This window comes from Odocoileus virginianus, chromosome 14 (assembly GCF_023699985.2).
Source record: "Odocoileus virginianus isolate 20LAN1187 ecotype Illinois chromosome 14, Ovbor_1.2, whole genome shotgun sequence".
In the NCBI taxonomy this organism is placed as follows: domain Eukaryota; kingdom Metazoa; phylum Chordata; class Mammalia; order Artiodactyla; family Cervidae; genus Odocoileus; species Odocoileus virginianus.
The window spans coordinates 35144709-35157146 of record NC_069687.1 but is presented as its reverse complement, the minus strand read 5'-3'; the positions used below and the strand labels follow the sequence as shown (position 1 = coordinate 35157146).

Here is a 12438-nt window from a genome sequence, read left to right as displayed (position 1 = left end):
GGATAGTGGAGAAGAGGGAATCAGGCCTGGATGTTAGGGAGACCAGTAGGAGAGGTTGCAGGGACCTGGGAAAGCCTTGTGATAGCCTGAGTTAGGAAACTAGCAGTAGGAACGAAGAGAAATTGACAGATCTATAAGATATTCAGATCTCTTGATATCATAAAATATCCCAATTAAATTAATAAACAAGATCTCTTCTGTGTCATTTCTTGGTTCTGTAAGCCTCTTCCTCTTGATGCTGCACTTGGGGGTTTTATTTGCTTCATGAGGTTCTTTGGGTTTGAATTCTCAAACTGTTACTATTGCCTCTGGTCTCAGAGACTAGATGATGCAGTAGCAGAAGGTTTGTGTTGTTCCCAAACCCAAGGTTACATAGATCTTCAACTTAAACCTTGATCTCCTAACCTGAGTACTGGTTCTTTCAGACTGAAATAAATAAACATATATAAAATATGAAATATACATATATTTGTGAGCACCTAAAGACTCTTCCAGTTTTTACTAGAGTATATGTATTAGAGTAGATCCTAGAATCCAAGTGTTGTCATAAATGTTCCTGGAAGCAGATAGCACTAAAATCCCATGTAATTGGAAATACAGTGAGCACAGTTCACTCATTCTATTCTGGTGTCCTTAGACAGAGAAGAGAAACTGTAGGGAGTGAGCCCCTTGAGATTGGAGGGAGATTTTAGTTGCTCAGCAACATGACTCAGAAGTAAAGTTAAGCTTCCCAAGTACACCTGTGACTTAAATGTGAGCATGATGCAGAGACTCAGGGGAGAGAAAAGGAAATGGAAAATTAGATCTCTGGTCAAATATTTAATAAAATGTAATTTTCAAAAGGAAGATATAAAATACATGCAAAATCTCAAAGTATAAAACCAGAGAAGTCACAGTTACCCAGATGACATGGTTTGAGTATACATGGAAGTGTAGGGGTGATATTCTCCCTATTTAGTGAATAGGATGTGCATTAAATGAATAATGTATTTTTACACCAGATGGAGGGGCACTCCTTATAAATATTTCAGGGAAATGACTATGCTGTGAATTACTGGGCATGTGCTGGCACTGTGTTCTCTTGGTAGTGTGAAACCACATTGAGCAAGTGAGATGTGAGTCATCCTACGAGATAACTGATCATTTCAAGACCTCACGCCACAGACGCAATGGCAGATGAGAGTGTTTCTAAGTCAGTGGTCCATGAATGGGTTGGGATGCTCCAACTACAATACGAAAGATGCTTTATTAGCTGTGTACATTAAAACCTCAACTAGAATGGCTAGGTAATGGGGCAAATTGTTAATTTGTATTTTGTGGTCAGCTGTGGCTAACGTGGAAAACCCCTTTTTGCTTTAATAAGCTGTTATTCAAAATGTTTTCTCAAATGCATTAAATCATTCTCCTCACTTTGAAGCCTGCAGATTAAACACAGAGCACTATATTACAGAAGCTTGGGAGGCTAGACAGAATGTGTTCTCATCCCCGGGGTTTATGCTGAAAACTGCCTTGTTTATGAATCTCTGAATATAGTACGTTTTCTCACTCTCTCATATCCTTCCCGGAGAAGGAAATAGCAACCCACTCCAGTACTCTTGCCTGGAAAATCCCATGGATGGAGGAGCCTGGTAGGCTGCAGTCCATGGAGTCGCAAAGAGTCTGACACGACTGAGCGACTTCACTTTCACTTTTCACTTTCATGCACTGGAGAAGGCAATGGCAACCCACTCCAGTGTTCTTGCCTGGAGAATCCCAGGGACGGCAGAGCCTGGTGGGCTGCCGTCTATGGAGTCGCACAGAGTTGGACACGACTGAAGTGACTTAGCAGCAGCAGCATATCCTTCTTTTAAAAAGTTAAATACTAAAAATACTTCTCGTAGTTAAAAGATCCAGCAGTTTATGTGTGTACAGTTTAGGTTCAGTTCACTGAGTTTTTATTATTTCAATGTATATTTTGAGATGCTTGCAACTGTTTCACAACTCTGACTTGTAGGGTTGCTTTTTAAAATTCTTTATTTTAATTCTTTGATTATTTTTTAACTCTCTGGTTTGCAGTTTTAGGCTAATAATTTGCTGTACTGTCCTAGACTCACCCATCAGGTGATTAAATGAGAGTTAAAAGCAGGTGATTAAATAAGAGTTAAAAGTAGTATGTTTGTCCATGTGATTACACTATAAAAATAACATTTTGACGCTTTGTTAAAATATCTAAGGATAAACATAAAAAAGGGTACACTTAAACAGAGTAAATTGAGTCCAAGATTTAGAGAAGTGCTGCAACTGATAACTTATTCAAGGTCAACTTTTAAAGCTGTCCCTTGGCCTTTTCTTCTCAGGCTTAAGCAGAAACGGCATATAATGAAAGTAGAGGGGGAGGAGATATTTAGTTCACATATGAAACATGTTTATGTGTCTCTTTGGCTTCTAAACTTGTAATAGTTCAATTATTATATATTTATATTTTCAACTTGTTTCCCCATTGCATACTTAATATTTAATGGTGAGTATAACTGGAGAAATGTTTTGCTCTGATGGTGATTTTTCATTCAAATCCTTTTAAACACGTCCTACCTGAAAATTTCTGTGCTAGATTCTAGTTTCAGTAGACCACTTCTAGGCTAGTTGTAGCTAATCTAAAAGCAAAAGCTAAAAGAAAACTGGGAGACATCTAAGCTAGAATATCAGTAGAGGTTGATGTTATTAAGCTTGTACTATCGATCTCCTATGATTCACCTTAGAAACATTCATGTGGGAAACCCAAAAGTAGCGATATTGAATTAAGGAATCAAAAGCTAGGCTGAGATAGAAAAAAAAGAAGGTTGAGGGCAGTGGATCCTTTCCCATATTCCTTGGCCATTATTCCATACTCTTCCAAAATCTCCTCAGAGCCATTTCCATGAAGAAACTATCAGAGAAAAACATCCTTAGAGCACATCTCTTCCCATTTGATCACTAAATCAATATATACATTTAATGAGGATACCATAAGAGGTTGTTTTTCTGACCTTGAAGTCTCAAAATCTCTTTGCTGTGGAGTTACCAATGAAAGCAGACTTGGGTGGGTAAGAGGTGGCTCGTCTGAGACCAACATAAAGGAGTTCAGAGAAGTTCATGAGGCTGAAGAACTTGGCTCAGGGATCCCTCCCCCTTAAGGAGACAATGTAGGGCAGAGCTCTAGAAAGAGAAAGAAGAATGAAGAGGCTTTTTGGAGGTTTTCCCAAGTAGGAACTGCAGCAAGTTTATGTCATTTCTTTGCAATTTCAGCACCATCACCAAAGAGAAATGATTCACCATGAGATAATAACATTTCTGGCATCCACACTTCCATGAAATACCTGAGGCACAGGAGTTCTTGGGAGAAAGAATTTACCAGAGAAGTGGTTAAACAGAACAATGAGGTAAATGGGGTAAATGCTAAGAAGGGCTTAAGGAATACCAGGACGTCTCTATCTCTCTTCTCTTCCTGATTAACTCCCACTTATCCATCAGGTCTCTGTGTCCTTTAAGAGGTCATTCCTGACCCTCGGCATAATGATGGATGCTTGGTCCAGGTGCTCCTCAGGCATCCTGGGCTTACATCTGTTTAGCACCTTTCATTTTGTGAGTAACTTTGTCTCTACCAATAAACTGAGTACTTCTTGATGACATGGGATATACTTTTCTTTACCATTTATCTCCAGGAAAGATCACAGTGCCTAGTGCATAGTAGAGGCTTAATAAGTACTTGTTAACTGAACAAACCACTCAAGCAAAATGAGATCATTCTACCCATGATGGCACACAAACTTAATATCACATGTCTACATTGGTTGGTAGTGGCTCCCCAAAAGGAGGGGATAAGGAGCTTGAAGGAGCAACAGAGCTCCTTGGTAAATAGAACCTGCGTCAAGTAGTGATGTCTGAGGTATTGTGCCTACTCAAAGGCTTATCTTGGATTTTGTTTACTATGAACAAAATAATGTCTTGAAGAAATGCTAGCCTTAGATTCCATGGCATAATTGATTACAGTGAACATAAAACCTAAAGTGGACATCATATTCAGAAAACTGAAAATCAAATTAAAAAAGGCAGTAATGACAGTGACAGCAAATAAAACTAAAACTCAAAGGGGACGGGAAGACTTCTAGTTGTCTTGGTGGCAGCCCATGATTGTGCTCTCAACTTCCAACCAAAGATATATGAAGTCACACACACTTATACACATGCATACACACATGTGGATTCACACCAAAATGGATAGCAATGTTGAAAACTACAAAGAAGACTACAGGCCCAACTCATAGTATTTGAGGGGTTACAGCTTTGATGGGTTTGACACAGAGAACAAGTCAGAAAAAAAAACGGGCCTGAGGGACAGCATGGAGTGGCTTTGGCTCAAGTCCAGTCTTTCCTGAGGGAAGCTCAGGCGGCTGACTCCTGAACTGCCAGGAGCCCTCTCTCTTCTCCCCAGATAAGCTGGCCACGTGAGCTGTTCTCTTTTAATGCCTGTTTGGAGACTTTGTGTTGAGTCGGTAGTATGGTAGAGGGAAAAGGATGTAAAGAAGAGATGTCTGTATACTCATCCTAGGGACCTGTAAATATATTACCTTACATGGCAAAGAGGACATTGCAGATGTGATTAAATTAAGCATCTTCAGATGGAAAGATTTCCCTGAATTATCTATCCATTAAGCCCAGTATAACCACAGGGTCTTTATATGTGAAAGAGGGAGGCTGGAGAATCAGAACCAGGGAAAGAGCTATGACCAGGGGTCAGAGGTTACAGTAATACAGGGTTGTGAGCCAGTGAAGGCAGGCAATACCTAGAAGCTGTAACAGGAAAGGAAATGGATTCTCTCTTAGAGCCTTCAGGAGTGCAGCCCTATTGACTGAATTTGAGCCTGGATTTGAGTCTCCTGAGATCCGCTGTACACCACTGACCTCCAGAACTGTACAATATATCTGTGTTGTTTTAAGCCACTAAGGATGTGGCAATCGTTACAGCAGCAGGAGGAAACTAATACTATACTCCATTAATGTTACTATTATTATTTTTCACAACCACAAATAAGTGAGAAAGGTTTACCTAACTGAGTCAATTACACAGAACTAAATAAGTACAGATGACAAAGTTCATAGCTTTAACTACACTTTTCTCTGAATGCTGCAAATGTTTATACCAAGCAAAAACGATGACAAGAGTTATAATAAGTATCCCAGTCTTCCTGCTTTACTTTTGAAAAAAATGTATTTTCAAATGTTTGAAAAATAAATGAAACATGCAAAATACCCTCAATTTCCACATTTAAGCAGAAAATGGCCATTAGTGAGCTTGTGGTTATGCTGTTTGAATATTTTCTCCCTCTCACTAAGAACCTTCTCGTTCCCACGAGAACCCAGAGGCACCCAAGTCACATGGTGCTTTTTCCTGTAATATTTTGTCCTGTACAAACAATAGGATGCCAATTATCCAGCCTTAACATGACAAACAATAAGAAACTATGACAATTTTATTTTTGGTGAAATGATCCTATGAAATTAGAAGTTTGGAAAGAACCACATGCCTAAAAATCGTCCTGTTTATCTTTTTTTTTTTTCAGAGGGTTTGTCGCCACACCATCACATGCACCCAAGAAATAGTTTTTTGCTTTAAAAGGCAATGCTATAATATTCTTCAGAAATTCTGCTTTTCCTCCACTCTCTCTACTTTCCTATATTCACATAATTTTTTTTTTTTACATAGACCAAACTCAACCGGCATGATGCAAGAGTTTAAAAATAGTTGTTTCACTGTATCTTAAGACAGTTTCCTCTTTATCAGTCCTCAAAGAAGAAATAACACTGGCATCTTTTCTCATTCTTCTCTTGTAGATACATATATAGGGCTACAAAATATATGGTAGATAGGGCACACAGCTGGCTTCTCTGGTGGTTCAGCAGTAAAAATTCCACCCACCAATGCAAGAAATGTGGGTTTGATCCCTGGGTCAATAAGATCCCCTGGAGAAGGAAATGGCAACCCATTCATGTTCTTGCCTGGGAAATCCCATGGACAGAGGAGCCTGGTGGGCTAGAGTCCAGGGGGTCCCAAGAGTAGAACACAACTTAGTGACTGAACCACTGCCCCCAGGGGAGGGCAGGTAGTTGATTGAAATGTATTGTAAGCAGAGGGATTTCATCTATTCTTTAATGTTAGATTTTCTTCCTTTATTTTCATTCAGTAACTCTGACTATTCTAGGTAATACTTCTAATATTACATATGTATATATACATACACACAAACATGTGTGTATGCATATGTATATGTTCTAATAATGCTTCTACTTCCTTGAAAATGATTTGGACTTCAAATCTGTGGCCTGGGGAGTTAGCAGTGAAAACTGAGATGATAACAAAAGGGTTCTACAGATCCTTTTTGGAGTCAGTTTGAATAGGCTTCCATTAATTCGAGCACCAAAGTGAGTTACAAATAAAATGAACTAGATATATCAGATGTTTTAAATCCATGAATTCATGATGCTACTTCAAATATAAATGGCCACTGTTGAAAGATGCTGGTGAACCAAGGTATTATTTTGAAAACTTGTAAATAAAGGAAAAAAGTTGTTTATCCTATCTTTTCTATGTGAACTGTACCTCAGGGTAGCCAAATAATGGTGAGTTTACTCCTCTCTTTATTGAAGTATTTCTGTTAGAATGTACAGTTCTTTTTCTAAGGAAACACATTTTCCAGTTCTCAAATTTTCCAGTTTGATGCATATTTTTATGAATGTAATATTAATCACAGTTAATTTTTTTAAAACTGTTTCTGGTAATTCTAATATCTAAAACACCTATGAGTATTTTTAGTTTTGGTCATGTTTCTTGGCATATTGTCCAACATTGTGTTTGAAAAGTTGCCACTCTTCCTTTTGAAAGGAGACACCCTGTTAATCTGACTAATTACCAACCAATCACCCTGTATTACTCACTCAGTTTACTTGTTTTCCCCCGGCTAGGGTGTGACCCTCTGGGGTTCAGATCAAGAATCTCAGGTCTGGTAAGACCCAGAACTCCATTCTTTGGGTCTCCCTAGAATTGTAAGAATGCTGAAAGTGCTACTTGGCTTTCCCGCTGCATTCACTTGGATTCTTGGATTCTTGCCCTGCATGTGTAAAGATGTGGCACCTGACTCAAGGGGAAAGCCAGCAAAGAGTGTTGAACTGACTGCTTTTCTTGTTCTCTCTTTGCCCAAGAATCTTAGCTTCTCAAGTCCTGGTTGTTTTAGCAGGTCTAAATTCCAACTTTTCTTTTCCCAGTCCAAGGAGATTCCAACCTGTTTCCTTGTCTGCCTCTTAGTAAGGGTCTCTACCTACCTTTATGTAACTTCTCAGACTCTACTTTTGAAGCAAAAGAACTGTCATATGCTGTCAAAGAAGTAGCAGCATAAAGAATGTTAGGCTTCCCTCAGTGAGCTTCCTTCCTAGGGGTCCTGACCCTTCAAGTCCTGCCTGCCCCCAAAACTCCTGAACAACAAGCATCAGAGGTGTATCTCATCCGTCTTTTCTAGTCCTTGATAAGCTGGACTGTTTTGTTACAAGCTCCTCTGTTATAGCTGCAAGCAGAGGTTCTCACTGACTGGATCCTGCCTGGTACTAAGGAATTATTCTTGATTATTCTAAGTCTATAATGGTATTGTGATTATGTATGTTTTGAAAAGCATCCCTATCTTTTAAAGATAAAATATTGAAATGTTTGAAATACATAATAATGTTTTCTTCAAAACCACAATGAGGAGAATGAGTAGGTAAAGGATGTAGATTTGCTTTAAATTCATAACAGATGTAGATTTGCTTGAATTCATTGTTGAAGCTGAGTAATGGTCATATGGGAATAAGTCATAGTATTCTTTCTACCTTTTGTATGCGCTTAAAATTTCCTATAATTTTGTAAATACTGAAGATTTCCTATAATTACAAAACATAATGAATAAATAACATGTGGCCTTTGTACTTTTCACTTCCTTTCAACAGGCATGAACTTATCCTTTGGGAAATAGACTAACTTCTGTTAAAAAAAAAAGAGAAAAAGCAATCCCATATTGAAAATAAAGAAATAGATTTTTTTAATACAGAGGCAAACCACTGATGCCTCTGGATTAAATAGGCTGACTCCATTACCTTTGCTGAACTCAAAGGGAATTTATGACCAAAAGAATAACATGTTGATGACTTGGAGAGCAGTGTGCACTGGACCTTGGGAGAGCACACGCACACATGTGCACACACACACACACACACACACACACACACACCCACCCAAAGCCCTGCATCCAGTAGGCAGTCCAGGCAGAGCAGAAACAGCACAGAGTTGAGCTCCAGCTCTAGTTTACTGAGGGCTCTCATAGGTCACAGGGCTTCCCTGGTAGCTCAGTTGGTAAAGAATCCACCTGCAATGCAGGAGACCCTGGTTCGATTCCTGGGTTGGGAAGATGTCCTAGAGAAGGCATAGGCTACTCATTCCAGTATTCTTGGGCATCCACTGTGGTTCAACTGGTAAAAGAATCTTCCTGTGATGCAGGAGACCTGGGTTCGATCCCTGGGTTGAAGATTCCCTGGAGAAGGGAAAAGCTACCCACTCCAGTGTTCTGGCCTGGAGAATTCCATGGACTGTGTAGTCCATGGGGTCACAAAGAGTCAGACACGACTGAGCGACTTTCACTTCACTTTCTCATAGGTCACACAGTGGACCAGGAAAGAAGATAGCAAGGGGTATGGGTCCTGCCCTAGTTTATTTTACAATTTGGTCACAATTAAAGATTATAATTAGTTTATGAAATTATATTTAGAAAAATTATGATGTTGCTTTCATTTCCTATCAATGAAGGGCTTCCCTGGTGACTAAGATGGTAAAGAATTTGCCTGTAATGTAGGAGACCTGAGTTCAATCACTGGCTTGTAAAGATCCCATGGAGAAGGAAATTGCAACCCACTCCAGTATTCTTGCCTGGAGAATCCCATGGACAGAAGTGCCTGGTGGAGTGCAGTCCATGGGGTCACAAAGAGTTGGACTTGACTAAGCAACTAACTCTTTCACTTCACTATGGCATTGCTTTCATTTCTTATCAATAAACTGTCTTACTTTTCTGAACTTTCCTGTGGGATTTCAAATATTAAAAAATATACCTAAGAGGAGATACTCAGTGCAAATCCTGTTGAATTTTCCTCCTCCAAGTCTTCACTATATAGTATCCAAATATTAATAAAACTAGGTGGAAACCAATGTCAAGGAACTCCCATGAAATCAGGATGAGCTGTTAAGATGTGTCTTTCCTCACTGCTTGCTTCCTTCAGCTCCTGCTCATCCACCTAGCAGCAGAGGCTGGCATGAAGCCACCTGGGGGCTGTGCTGGGCAATTGTCCTGGTTCACTGTATTTTAGGATGGATGTGCCTGTCATTCTCCCATCTCACAGGGAAACTCAGGATTTGGGCAGAAATGTTTTGAAGTTGTATGGATTCTTTTCACCAGATAGAAATTACTAAAGTTTGTGGCAAGTTGTTGAGGTTGCCTACAGGTTTCTGTTTGTTTTTTTTTTTTTAACTGCTTCTTTTTTGTTTTCTATTCTATTTAGTTTTATTATTTTTGTATACATGTGTGCATGCTAAGTTGCTTCAGTTTGTCCAACTCTTTGTGACCCCATGGATTGTAGCCAGCCAGGCTCCTATGTCCATGGAATTCCCCAGCTATGAATACTGAAGTGGGTTGCCATGTTGTCTTCCAGGGTATCTTCCTGACTCAGGGGTCAAACCCGGGTCTCTTATGGTCTCCTGCATTGGCAGGCTAATTCTTTACCACTAACGTCACCTGGGAAGCCCCCATTTTGTATAAGGTTGGTACTAAAAATAACATATTGAAGTATACAGCAGATTGTAGAGTAAATGCAAAGCCAGCTATTTTTGTAGTCACATTTCAAATGGGGATTATCATAATTCAAAACTGAAATGAGTGTAGTGGATTTAGCTAGTATTTTAAAGCTTCAAAATGAAAAGTTGCAGGAGCTAATTGAAAATATATTATGAGTTGTTGACTTTCTCAAGGCAGCTCTACTTCCAGTAACTGGTAACTAATAACTAGCAAATTATGAGATTCTAACTTCCCATAAATGTATATATAATACATACATATAATGCATAGTAGTTTGAATATTCTTTTACATTCTATGACAAAGTTACACAAAAGAGCAGTGTGCAAAAAAAGCCCACTGACTGTTAAAATAGAATCTACAACTAGTAATTCTTATGACTTAGAAGGTGATGCTTTTAGTATATCTTTGGAAGTAACTGAAGGTATCCAGAAGATAGCAATCTTTGGTACTTAGATGTCAGAGGCTCTGGATTTTACTGTAAAACCTGCTACTGCAAGTGGTGTGATCTTAATCAAGTGGGTACATTCTCTGTACCTTCATTTTCTTATCTTCAAAGTAAGTTAGATGAAATCTCCTTTAAAGTTTTATTTTAGCTTCAAATTCAATGATGTTATAATGTGTCATCTGTTATTCTAATGAAATAATCACATGTTTGCTATAACTAGAAAATAGTCCTACAGAATGATATAGATTTTGGCAGAAGAATTAAGGTAAATAAAATTATGAAGTAGAAGATATTAAGAAGAGGTGTACAAAAAAGATCTTCACAACCCACATAATCACAATGGTGGGATCTCTCACCTGGAACCAGACATCCTGGAATGCAAAGTCAAGTGGGCCTTAGGAAGCATCACTACAAAGTTAGTGAAGGTGATGGAATTCCAGTTGAGCTATTTCAAATCCTGAAAGATGATGCTATGAAAGTGCTGCACTCAATATGCCAGCAAATTTGGAAAACTCAGCAGTGGCCACAGGACTGGGAAAGGTCAGTTTTCATTCCAATCCCAAAGAAAGGCAACGCCAAAGAATGCTGAAATGACCGCACAATTTCACTCATCTCACACGCTAGTAAGATAATGCTCAAAATTCTCCAAGCCAGGCTTCACCAGTACATGAACCATGAACTTCCAGATGTTCAGTCTGGATTTAGAAAAGGCACAGGTACCAGAGATCAAATTGCCAACATCTGTTGGATCATTGAAAAAGCAAGAGAGTTCCAGAAAAACATCTATTTTTGCTTTATTGACTATGCCAAGGCCTTTGACTGTGCGGATCACAATAAACTGTGGAAAATTCTGAAAGAGAAGGGCATACCAGACCACCTGACCTACCTCTTGAGAAATCTGTATGCAGGACAGGAAGCAACAGTTACAACTGGATATGGAACAAAAGACTGGTTCCAAATAGCAAAAGGAGTATGTCAAGGCTGTATAATGTCACTGTGCTTATTTAATGTATATGCAGAGTACATCATGAGAAACTCTGGGCTGGAGGAAGCACAAGCTGGAATCAAGATTGCTGGGAGAAATGACAATAACCTCAGATATGCAGATGACACCACCCTTATGGCAGAAACTGAAGAAGAACTAAAGAGCCTCTTGATGAAAATGAAAGAGGAGAGTGAAAAAGTTGGCTTGAGGCTCAACATTCAGAAAACAAAGATCATGGCATCCAGTCCCATTATTTCATGGCAAATAGATGGAGAAACAGTGGAAAAGTGGCTGACATTATTTTTTTGGACTCAAAAATCACTGCAGATGGTACTGCAGCCATGAACTAAGAAGACGCTTGCTCCTTGGAAGAAAAGTTATGACCAACGTAGACAGCATATTAAATAGCAGAGGCATTACTTTGCCCACAAAATACCATCTAGTCAAGGCTATGGTTTTACCAGTAGTCATGTATGGATGTGAGAATTGGACTAAAAAGAAAGCTGAGTGCTGAAGAATTGATGCTTTTGAACTGTGGTGTTAGAGAAGACCCTTGAGAGTCCCTTGGCATGCAAGGTGATCCAGCCAGTCCATCCTAAAGGAGATCAGTCCTGGGTGTTCATCGGAAGGACTGATATTGAAGCTGAAACTCCAATACTTTGGCCACCTTGTGCGAAGAATTGACTCATTTGAAAAGACCTTGATGCTGGGAAAGATTGAGGGCAGGAGAAGAAGGGGATGACAGAGCATGAGATGATTGGATGGCATCACTGACTCTATGGACATGAGTTTGAGTAAACTCTGGGAGTTGGTAATGGACAGGCAGGCCTGGCGTTCTGCCGTCCATGGGGTCACAAAGAGTCAGACACAACTGAGCGACTGAACTGAATGAACTGACCAGTTACAGTTAGTATTCAGCACTAATAGTAACAAATGAAAAAATATCTCATCTATTATATATGATGACCATAAGCTGGATACTGGGTTACATGCTTTACACACTTCTTTTACTTACATTCCATTATTATTCTATTATTATTCCTATTTTACAGATAAAAATACCAAGAAAAGAAAGAATTTGTAAATTATCTATTGTCACTCAGCTAGTATGTGGTAAAGCTGG

General features: G+C 39.1%; 1 long non-coding RNA gene across 1 annotated transcript in view; it reads left to right on the top strand.

The window, feature by feature from the left end:
- Positions 1–3632, top strand: part of LOC139038182 (uncharacterized) — a 213796-nt gene extending 210164 nt beyond the window's left edge. Inside the window, exon 3 of the long non-coding RNA XR_011491107.1 lies at positions 3265–3632. This is a non-coding gene — a long non-coding RNA (uncharacterized lncRNA). The remainder of the gene's footprint in view (positions 1–3264) is intronic.
- Positions 3633–12438: the final 8806 nt, after the last annotated feature.